Raw genomic sequence first — 12,547 nt, forward strand, 5'->3', positions numbered from 1 at the left:
TTACTGCTTAGTTGTACTCTTTCTGCTTCCATCAATTTAGGATTCAAGCCAGTTGTTGGCATGTCATGATGGGCTTGATATCTAAGCTACTGTTAGCCAAGGTCTAGCTCTTGGGAAGGTCTTAAACCTTGCATGATTATATTTAGTGTTATTGTTACATACGTCTTGGCAACATACAATGTTTTACAAAATTTTTAATTGCCACCTAACCCTGTTAAAAAAGGTACCACATGTTCAAGGGCAGTGATTTTTTTTAATCTATGTATTTTCCATTTAATTGTTGTTTCTGTATTATTATACCTTTATGAGTAGAGCTTGTGTCTATTAATTTTTTAAAGGGCAGTTTTATAAAATTTTATAAAGAGGAGGTATCTAAATTATTACAGTTGGCATTAAAGATGATATCCAAAAGAATGTGGGTATTCTTTTCTGTTTCTATTGACTCAGTCCCTGAATCACAAAGTTAGGCAAAAATTTTGTGCTGATTCCACTCTAAGAAAATAACATCAGCTTTACTCAGAATGATTTATGAACTCATTAAATTTACCTTTTTCCTCTGCAATTCAAATTGGTCAAATAAATCCAACGGCAATTATGGAGACAGTGAGTTTAAAACATGTTACATAGGTATCCACAACAATCCTGTGACCTCCAGGAAGTGTGTTATTTGTCTGTTGAATACTGATTCTTGAAGATCCCTGTTTTTTCCCCTCATGTTTCTGTATTTTCTCAATCAAGTTATTTATCCTAGTTTCTTCCCAGTTATTTTTTACCCCTATTTTTGGTCTTAGTTAGCAATAGTACTTCTCACTTTTATTTAGAACACTTATAGTTTTTTATTTTCCGATTTATTTAGAGACATGTATGTGTATAGGTATAGATCTATTTGTCTATGTGAACACACTTACAGACATTTTTTTCTGCTTCTGTATTTTCCCAGCTGTGTTATGATAACTTCTCCTGTGTAACTGTGTTTTTTGGCTAAGATATCTGGTAACCATTATTTACAAATAATATACTCCTTTGTACAAGGTCAGAATATTCTCCATAAGAGCATTTTAAATGACAACTCTAATTTAATGTATTAGGCTTTGAATTCAGTGTTTGCTTTATAATGAATATTATTGGCTTCTTTTTTTTTTAGAAGTTATGTTTATAGATAAACAAATCAAACTTATTTTTGTTTAAGTTTGTATTTAATTACAAAAGTTTTGCCATCTTTTAGATTTTATTTTATTTATAAAATCTTCAGTATTTTTCTTGCTATTTTCATTTAAAATATTTTGAACACCAGCAGTATTGTAGGCAATATGATGGACCTTTTTTCCTAAATTTCAGTTAATTATGGAATAATTATAAATACCAAAATGCAGGGATACATGTAGCACCTACTTCGTTGAAAAGACTTTTCTTATATTGGTAGCCTTATCTTTTTTCCCATTTTATACAAAATTATAATGTCTAAAAATTCTAGCTCTTTATAGTAACAGTTTGTCCTTTTTAACTTATGACGAAGTATTATGGTAAATGTATAGGTGAAAAAACTTATAAATTTCAGGGAGAGTAAGATGATAATTCTGTGAGGCCTACTATGCTGTGATATCCCCACTTCCCATTTCATGATTAAAATACCTTAATTAAAATTGGGGCACCTGGGTGGCTCAGTTGAGCCTCGGTTGAGCATCTGACTTTGGCTCAGGTCATGATCTTGTGGTTCACAAGTTTGAGCCCTGCATTGGGCTCTGTGCTTACAGCTCAGAGCCTGGAGCCTGCTTCAGATTCTGTGCCTCCCGTTCCATCTGTCCCTCCCCGACCTCCCTCTCTCTTTCTCTCTCTCTCTGTCTCTTTCTCTAAAAAAATAAACATTAAAAAAATTAAAATACTTTAAAAATTGAAATTTGGACTTATTAGTCATTCATTTATGAATTATAGTGCAGTAGCCTTTTATATATATGTTATATATTAATGTAAAAATTATATATTTATTAATATATATTTAATTTAACCTTCCTTAACTGTATTTTCTAGGCAAATATAATTTTACCAGGAGTTAAAAAACTTTTATTTTTAAATAGTTCTGCCACTTGCCTACTATTCCACTTAACAAATGTATGTCCATCAGTAATGAAAGGAATCAAGCCTGACAAGAGTTAATACCAGTAGGAAAAACTTATGAACAAGTGTGAGTAACTTTAAGGTGTGAGGCTGTTGACAAAGAAATGGTAAGCACTGCTTAGGTAGCCAAGCAAGTAAGGTGATATCTTCATCCATGAAAGAAAACAATGAAAAATTAATTGGGAACCATAGAGAAATCTGCCTAGGGAAGCATTAGAGGAACTGATAACATCTTCCACAGAAGATTAAAATGAGGGCATCTTTTGGGATGAGCACTGGGTGTTGTATGGAAACTAATTTGCAATAAATTTCATATATTGAAAAAATAAATAAATAAAATAAAATAAAATAAAATAAAATAAAATAAAATAATGACTTTAAACCAGGAGAGCTAGCAAGTCAAGTGTTTCCATATTGATGATGTGTTTAGGTTATTGAAGGCCTTGAGTAATTTTTTTTTCAAAATACAATGTCTCTACAAAACTGCACACCATGGTAGTTATGAAATATTTATGGACAAATATACAGAATTATACATACTACATATGACTGTATTTAATGGAACTTAAGGAATCTTTAAGGGTAGCTTTGATTAATTGTGATTGTTTGCCACGTGCACTGACTGTACAATAAGATTCAACCCCACTGTATATATGGCTCCCTAGGAGACCCAAAACAGTTTTTCCAGACTTCATTTTTCTAAGTCTGTGACCTTCCCACTCTATACTACAGTGATAAGAGTAGTAAAAGATACTATGGGAACCCAGAGGAGGGACATTTAACCGAGACGTCTGAGGCTTCCTAACATAGTATCTTTTCTGAGATAATAAGGATGAGTGAGAGCCAGTTGAACGATAGATGGAAAACACTATATCTTAAGAAAATTGTATGTGCAAAATCCAAGGAGGGAGTGAGTGAGTGAGAGAGAGAGAGAGAGAGAGAGAGAGAGAGAGAATGATTGATAGATGCATCAGGCAAAATTCAGTAAGACTGTAAAAGTTAGTTGAACCAAGAGAAGAAAGAGATATTAAGTGCATTAGAGAGTTTTACCTTTGCTTTCAAGGCATTGAAAAAGGACAAGACTTGATTAGATTTGCAGTTTTAGAAAAATTCCCCTCAATGTTTTCTAGGGAATGAATTGTGACCACTTGGCTATTTATAAGATATAGCAATAATCTAGGGAAAGGATTGTGGAATACTCCGGATGCAGAGAATTATTGGACAACTTTAAGAACCTTTTACAAGGTGCTGATAGGATGTGCAAGATGAAGTTTTAGAAGGCATCAAGTAGGATTCCCAGTTTGGTTTTTGGCAAGTTATGGGATAGTGGCATTTTACAGGCTTTGCCAACAGTGATTGCTAAACAAGATTCATAAATAGATCTAATGGAAACTGTATATTCATAATAAACTGTAATAAATTCCCACTGTTACTTTTGTCAAATCAGTGCTTAAAATTATTTCGATGTTGTTTGTCTAATTTTGAGTATTAAGGCAAAAGGATATACAATAATTTGTTTTAGAATAAAAACATTACAGAGTTTTTATTGGAAAATAAAAAATCTACAAACAAAAATTCCTTAAGTTGCCCATTAAAAACAAAAGTTTGGGGTGCCTGGGTGGCTCAGTTGGCTAAGTGTCCAACTTGAGCTCAGGTCATGATCTTGCAGTCCATGAGTTCAAGCCCTCTGTCTGGCTCTGTGCTGACAGCTCAGAGCCGGGAGCCTGCCTTAGATTGTGTGTCTCCCTCTTTCTCTCTGCCCCTTTCCCACTCACACTGTGTCTCTCTGTCTCTCAAAATTAAATAACATGTTTAAAACAATTAAAAACAAATAAAAACTAAAGTTTAATGTAAAGAAAAGCATGTGGATGTTTGGAAATAAAGTTTCTGAAGAAAAGCTTTCTTGTTTGCGCAAGACATGTAACCCAATATGCACCTTAAAGTGCCTAAAAATGGCCTTAGAGTACATTTAGTTTTTCTTATCAAATTCAGATAATATAAGATAATAAGTTTTAAAAAGCATGATGAATTATAGAATCAGGGCTTTGTTTTGCCTTTTTTTCCTCTTTTTGTATAGTTGACACACAATGTTACATTAGTTTCAGGTGTACAACACAGTGATTTGACAAGTTCATACCTTATGCTGTGTTCACCACAAGTGCAGCTACTATCTGCCCTATTACATCGCTATTATAATATCATTGTGTTCCTTATGCTGTGCTTTTTATTCTTGTGACTTAACAGATACATCATTTGCAAATATCTTCTTCCATTCTGTAGGTTGTCTTTTTGTTTTATTGATAGTTTCTTTTCAAATGCAAAAGCTTTTTTTTATTTTTTAATTTAATCCAAATAGTCCATTTTTGCTTATGTTTCCCTTGCCTTAGAAGAAGTATCCAGAAAAATGTTGCTGTGGCCAGTGGCAGAGAAATTACTGCCTACATTCTCCTTTAGGATTTTTGTGGTTTCAGATCTCACATCTAGGTCTTTAATCTAATGTAAGCTTATTTTTATGTATAGTGTTAAAAGTTGTCCAGTTTCATTCTTTTACATGTAGCTCTCCTGTTCTCCCAGAACCATGTATTTTAGGGCATTTTTTATAACACAGGTAACTGTTTGGTCTTACTTCTCCAAACCTAATTTTACATATTAAAACAAAAACCTTTACAGAATTACCTATAGCCATTTTGTCAGTGATTAACTGTAAGGCTTAGGATTATTCTGAAGTATTTTATTAACTCAGTATAAACATTATCTTAGTTATTTGACTATTTGGCAGAGAATTATTTTTTAATCCTTAGTAAAAGTATTGCTTTAATCACATTTGGTTTGAAGGCTAGTTGGAACATGTATAGCATTGCAGATCTTTTTGAAAATCTTTGCACAGTTTTCAAGGGAAGCCTCTGAAATTTAGCCTCATATTTGCCTCTTTACAGAACCACTATGATATCGCTAAATTATATCACAAAGGCATTAATCTTATTACACAGGGGTTTAAAGAAGTGCAAATAAAATAGACTACTTTTTCTTAATGTATCAAAATTATTCTAAAATTTTCAAAGTTTAAACAGATACTGGCAAAATAAAGTGGAAAAGTACATCATGTCATGTAACCTGAGTCAAGTCCTTCCTGCTAAAAAAGAAAAGGTCTGTGACTTAAAAGTCACAAAGAAAGTGTCTGTCACCTAAAAGAGGAGGTCTTTAGGTGACATAAGATGATTCTTATCTACCTAGTTTACCATATAATTATGCAGCTCTTCACTTTTGCCACATTTTATTTTTTATTTTGACAGAAAGAAAGCACGCGTGCAAGCGGGAGAGGGGTAGAGAGAGAGAGAGAGTCACCCAAGGGCCCCAACTTTTGCCACTTTAATCCTATTCTGATTTTGACTTGCTAGTTAAACTAGTGATCTTGTCCTCCTTCTAACCAAGTTACCCAGAGTCTGGTAATACATTATTTAAAACAGGGGCACCTGGCTTGCTCAGTTGGTTAAACATGCAACTCATGCTTTCAGCTCAGGTCATGATCTTATGGTTCATGAGATAGAGCCCTACATGGGGCTGTGCACTGGCTGCATGGAGCCTGCTTGGGATTCTCTCATACTCTCTGCCCCTTCCCTGCTCTTGCTTTCTCTCTGTTTAAAAAAAAAAAAAAAAAAAAAAACATTTTTAAAAATACATTATTTAAAATAAAACAAAACTGAAAGATTTCATATATCATTTCTTTAAAACGGGTTTATGTTTCATTTTGTATCCAAAGTTTTCATTCATATTACCTCAGTGAAATCCTAAGCTCTGTAAAAAACCTAGGTTTTATTAAAAGTTGACCAAAATTTTAAAAAATGAAAATTTTAAAAACCTTTCAATCTCTATGAATAAAATGTTAAAAATTGCCTTACATTGACAGCAAACCATACCTGTCTCATGTACAACAATGAAAGCTTTATGTTCAGTCCAAACATTTCATGACACAGGTCACAGGCAGAGGCCACTTTACAAAGCTGTTGAAAGCTTAAAAATTGTAGTTTTGTTTTCAGAAAACTCATTAACCATTAGAACTGCTTTCCAGTGTTTGTTATTTTTAACTACCAAATGATATAAATTGAAAGCTAATGTTGCTGTTTCATAAACTGCTTTTCCTCACTGATATTTTCCTTTTCTTTCTTTTTTTTTTTTTTTTAATTTTGTTAACATTTATTTATTTTTGAGACAGAGAGACAGAGCATGAACAGGGGAGGGTCAGAGAGAGAGAGGGAGACACAGAATCTGAAACAGGCCCCAGGCTCTGAGCTGTCAGCACAGAGCCCGACGCGGGGCTTGAACTCACGAACCGCGAGATCATGACCTGAGCCAAAGTCGGACGCTTAACTGACTGAGCCACCGAGGCGCCCCAATATTTTCCTTTTCTTAACGTTAACTAGACTAGCCGCAGCTCACATAGCTAAACAGTAGTATAGTATTTTACGTGGATACAAAATAATTTTTAAGAAGTTATTTGTTAACTTTGTTAGTGTTTAAGCATTTATATCAGTTAATCAACTAATATTCATTGAGGGATTACTGTGTGTTTAGAACCCAGCTAGTCTGTCTTATAACAACAGTGAATAAGATAAACACAACCCCTGCCTTCATAGAGCTTACAAATATTAGATAAATTATTATAGCATGATGAAATCTAAGAGTGTTGTGGCACCATACAAAGGACTGTCCAAAAGGTGATGGTATAACTTCAGTTAAGAAATGCTTTTTAAGTTGACCCTTATAGATGCTTAAAACTTAATTTTTATTTAAAAAATTTTTTTAACGTTTTCTTTTTTAATATGAAATTTATTGTAAAATTGGTTTCCATGCAACACCCAGTGTTCATCCCAACAGGTACCCTCTTCAATACCCATCACCCACTCTCCCCTCTTTCCCACCCCCCATCAACCCTCAGTTTGTTCTCAGTTTTTAAGAGTCTCTTATGGTTTGGCTCCCTCCCTCTCTTTTTTTTCTTTCTTCCCCTCCCCCATGGTCTTTTAAGTTTCTCACGATCCACATAATAATGAAAACATATGGTATCTGTCTTTCTTTGTATGACTTATTTCACTTAGCATAACACTCTCTGGTTCCATCCACGTTGCTACAAAAGCCATATTTCATTCTTTCTCTTTGCCACATAGTATTCGATTGTGTATATAAACCACAATTTCTTTATCCATTCCTCAGTTGATGGACAGTTAGGCTCTTTCCATAATTTGGCTATTGTTGAGAGTGCTGCTATAAACATTGGGGTACAAGTGCTCCTATGCATCAGCACTCCTGTATCCCTTGGGTAAATTTCTAGCAGTGCTATTGCTGGGTCATAGGATAGATCTATTTTTAATTTTTTTGAAGAACCTCCACACTGTTTTCCGGAGTGGCTGCACCAGTTTGCATTCCCACCAGCAGTGCAAGAGAGTTCCCATTTCTCCGCATCCTCTCCAGCATCTATAGTCTCCTGATTTGTTCATTTTAGTCACTCTGACTGGAGTGACGTGGTATCTGAGTTTGGTTTTGATTTATATTTCCCTGATAAGGAGCGACATTGAGCATCTTTTCACGCCCCTGTTGGCCATCTGCATGTCTTCTTTAGAGAAGTGTCTATTCGTGTTTTCTGCCCATTTCTTCACTGGATTATTTGTTTTTTTGGGTGTGGAGTTTGGTGAGTTCTGTATAGATTTTGGATACTAGCCCTTTGTGCAATATGTCATTTGCAAATATCTTTTCCCATTCCGTTGGTTGCCTTTTAGTTTTGCTGATTGTTTCCTTTGCAGTGCAGAAGATTTTATCTTCATGAGGTCCCAATAGTTTATTTTTGCTTTTAGTTCCCTTGCCTTTGGAGATGTGTCAAGTAAGAAATTGCTGCGGCTGAGGTCAGAGAGGTGTTTTCCAGTTTTCTCCTCTAGGGTTTTGATAGTTTCCTGTCTCACATTCAGGTCCTGTATCCATTTTGAGTTTATTTTTGTGAATGGTGTAAAAAAGTGGTCTAGTTTCATTCTTCTGCATGTTGCTGTCCAGTTCTCCCAGCACCATTTGTTGAAGAGACTGTCTTTCTTCCATTGGATATTCTTTCCTGCTTTGTCAAACATTAGTTGGCCATACTTTTGTGGGTCCAATTCTGGAGTCTCTATTCTATTCCATTGGTGTATGTGTCTGTTTTTGTGCCAATACCATGCTGTCTTGATGATTACAGCTTTGTAGTAGAGGCTAAAGTCTGGGTTTGTGATGCCTTCCGCTTTGGTTTTCTCCTTCAATATTACTTTGGCTATTTGGGGTCTTTTGTGGTTCCGCACAAATTTTAGGATTGCTTGTTTTAGCTTCAAGAAGAAGGCTGGTGCAATTTTGATTGGGATTGCATTGAAGGTGTAGATTGCTTTGGGTAGTATTGACATTTTAACAATATTTATTCCTCCAATCCATGAGCACGGAATGTGTTTCCGTTTGTTTATATTTTCAATTTCCTTCATAAGCTTTCTATAGTTTTCAGCATACCAATCTTTTACATCTTTGGTTAGGTTTATTCCTAGGTATTTTATGATTCTTGGTGCAATTGTGAATGGGATCAGTTTCTTTATTTGTCTTTCTGTTGCTTCATTATTAGTATATAAGAATGCAACTGATTTCTGTACATTGATTTTGTATCCTGCGACTTTGCTGAATTCATGTATCAGTTCTGGCAGACTTTTGGTGGAGTCTATCGGGTTTTCCATGTATAATATGATATCTGCAAAAAGTGAAAGCTTGACTTCATCTTTGCCAATTTTGATGCCTTTGATTTCCTTTTGTTGTCTGATTGCTGATGCTAGCACTTCCAACACTATGTTAAACAACAGCAGTGAGAGTGGACATCCCTGTCATGTTCCTGATCTCAGGGGGAAAGCTCTCAGTTTTTCCCCATTGAGGATGATGTTAGCTGTGGGCTTTTCATAAATGGCTTTTATGATGTTGAAGTATGTTCCTTCTATCCTGACTTTCTTGAGGGTTTTTATTAAGAAAGGATGCTGAATTTTGTCAAATGCTTTTTCTGCATCGATTGACAGGATCATATGGTTCTTTTTTTCTTTTATTAATGTGATGTATCACATTGATTGATTTGCGAATGTTGAACCAACCCTGCAGCCCAGGAATGAATCCCACTTGATCATGGTGAATAATTCTTTTTATATGCTGTTGAATTCGATTTGCTAGTATCTTTTTGAGAATTTTTGCATCCATATTCATCAGGGATATTGGCCTGTAGTTCTCTTTTTTTACTGGGTCTCTTGTTTAGGAATCAAAGTAATGCTGGCTTCATAGAATGAGTCTGGAAGTTTTCCTTCCCTTTCTATTTTTTGGAAAAGCTTGAGAAGGATAGGTATTGTCTCTGCTTTAAATTAACGTTTATTTATTTTTGAGGGAGAGAGGGTGAGAGAGCCGGCTCAAGTGGGGGAAGGGCAGAGAAAGAGAGAGGCCCAGAATCAGAAGCAGGCTCCAGGCTCTGAGCTGTCAGCACAGAGACTGATGTGGTGCTCAAACCCATGAACCGGAAGGTCATGACCTTAGGCGGAGTTGGACTCAACCAGCTGAGCCACCCAGGCACCCCAAAACTTAATTTTAAAACCCAATCTTTTCTTGTCAGTTTACTCAAAGTGAGCTAGCCTTTTAAATTTTCTCTTTTGGGAAGTCTACCTCAGAGCCATCTGGTACTGATGATTATGCTTTCAAAAGAAATATTCATATAAGAAGAAAAGTAATGTGAGAAATCAAGTTATAATTAGTGCTTAATAATGAAAAGAAAAATCTTCACAGATTAATTTGGAAAAAATAGTAAAAGGTTGGAAAGCTGCACCTTAGAACTTTTAAGTAGTTCCTTTATAATTGCTTATGTGACTTATGGTTTTCTTGCAAATAGTAGTGTTCTTCCTCTCTACCTAACTGTAATCTTTTTGAATACCTGGTAGTGGTATCTTCTGGATAGTCCTTGACATATAGAAAACACTTAATAAATACATGTTGAATAAAGTAAAGGAATGACTGAATCTTTACGACTTGAAGAAATGAGTTCATTCAGTTTTTTAAACAATCGCATTGTTTTGTAGGTGCAGAACAATACTTAATATATTCAAATTATCTTTTTTTTTTTGCTGTGAATACTTCTGGAGTCTGTACTTCATCTTTAGTAGCCCACCCTGCCTCTGACATTGAGTGTATTGGATTTCCAAAGATGACCTCTTCCATTACCCCAATGTCAGTAGGTATTTGTCATTAAGTCTCACTTCCAGCTGTGCCGGCTAAAAGAGGAGGCTGGTTTTTGGAAAAGTATTTATATGTGGACACACACACAGACACACACACACTCTTTTAAGTGTTTAGTGTGATGTTAATTATCAGTTTACTTGGTCATTATTGATTAATAAGTTAAACCATTGACCTTTTGTGTAAGGTGGTCATCATTTATTCAGATTAGATTGTGAAAACTGGGTAGCAACTGATTACAGATTTGAAAAAGGGCTCTTTGATGAATGGTGAGGGAAAATAATGTTTGCTTCTTTGGTCAGATTAGAAATTTACTACCTCAAGATAGGCCACTTTAAGATACTGGTCATTGAAGAATGGTGTGACCTACCTTATCTCAGCTTCTTTTTTACTTATCTTTATACCTGTCAGTAAGAGAAACTACAGAAACATGAAGTAGCCCAAGTCACTGGTTGGTTGTTTGCCCTAGTGAAAGAAATAGTGTTTTTTGAAGTTTCAGATTTACATAGGGTAGTGTCTTAAGGTTTGGATTTTGGGGTTTCCTGTCAATATTTTATGTGTTTTGAAATAAAACAAAATGACTTATTGAATGTAAACACGAAAAATATTTGTGAAATGAGTAAATGAATAAAATAGTGAAAGCAGCCACAGCAGACTGACTACCGTATATTTATAACAGATAATAGTTCTATGACAATTGGGTAATTTTGAATTTGGAAAACCATAAATTCATCTTACTTTGTTTTTTTTTCTTTTATGTCTCTCTTAAGCTATGGATGATAGCCTAAAAGTTCCTCAGAGTCATCTAAATTAATCTCAACTTGATCTTTTATAAGGACATACAAATTTTGTTAAAAATATTTAAATACTGGTATTTATAAACTAAATAAAAATTTATAAAACATTTTATCTCATTTAATCATGTCAGAAATCATGTTTAAAATATGCTTCTCATCTTAGGAATTTAAATTCTGTAATATGGTCAAAGTAAATGGCAGAATTAGAGACCCAGACCCAGATCTTCTGATTCTGCTTTTCCCTACAGCTCATCTAGAGGGCCGTCAATGAGTAAGTTTTGATTTAAAAATAAAATATACAGGGTTCAAGTCTTCACATTTCTCATTATAACAGTATTTTTTTTTTTTTTACTTCTTAAAATTTACATCCAAATTAGCATACAGTGAAACAGTGATTTCAGGATCATTATAGAGTGGGTTATACATTACTAGTGGGTAATACATTAGGGATATAGCAAAGTGTAAGGCGTGGCCGTTGGCTGGAGGGTGTTCATGATCTAACTGGAGAAACAAGAGGTATCCACAAAAAGAGTAACAGTATATGACAGTGTGTGTGTAGTGAAGTGTGTGTGAAACTTACAGAGAAAGGAGAGATTGCTGTGGATTGGAGCTACTAGCGTGACCGAAGTGACTGAATTGGGCTGTGCTGGAAGAGAGTACACAGTTGAGCGGGTAGTTTACCAGGTAAATTTATGAGATTTATGCAGATGGCTGGCAGTTTAGCCAACAGTGTCCTTTCGTCTGGACATTGAGACGTGGAGAGTACCCAGGGAGGCCAACACTGCCTCTCATGTCTGAACTACTCCTGCCAAACTCCTGCAGTTCTTCTGTCAGATGAGAAGAAGTGTGGCTTTCTCTGGAGCCACCTTTCACAATAACAAGGCTTGTGTAAAGATTCTCCATTTTCTGGATTCAGTGAACCTAATGGGAACTTGAAATTCATCCCACAGCTCTGCCCATCAGTGTTTCAGCTGTAGTAAGTTCATTGGCAATAGTTTTTTTTTTTTTTTTCTTTTCTTTTGTTTTCTCTTTGAAACAAAATCCTGGAAATGGTGAAAGACAAATTGTCATGATAGAGGCTGATGATAATAGTAGAAACTGAGAATTCTGGAGGTGAAATCTCAGGGGAAAAAAAAAAACATTCAATATTAAATTCATACTTCTCTGCCTAGATTTGAAAGGTAGCAAGTTTATTTAGCATATTTATTTAGGATCTCCTTTTTCCCTCCCCTCCTTCCTTGCTGTCCTTACTTATCTAGTCATTTTCTGCATCTTTCATGGACACTACTCCAACCAGACTACATTTCTTCTCGTTATCTTTGAACAGTTGCCATTTTTGTCCATCTCTTTTCAAGTTATTTTTCATATGTAAAATAAGT

At 35.0% G+C, this 12,547-nt stretch overlaps 1 protein-coding gene across 7 annotated transcripts in view; it reads left to right on the forward strand.

Moving 5' to 3' along the window:
- XRCC4 (X-ray repair cross complementing 4) overlaps window positions 1-12,547 on the forward strand; it is a 297,500-nt gene that overhangs the window by 117,614 nt on the left and 167,339 nt on the right. The window lies entirely within an intron of this gene.

This window comes from Acinonyx jubatus, chromosome A1 (assembly GCF_027475565.1).
Source record: "Acinonyx jubatus isolate Ajub_Pintada_27869175 chromosome A1, VMU_Ajub_asm_v1.0, whole genome shotgun sequence".
NCBI lineage: Eukaryota > Metazoa > Chordata > Mammalia > Carnivora > Felidae > Acinonyx > Acinonyx jubatus.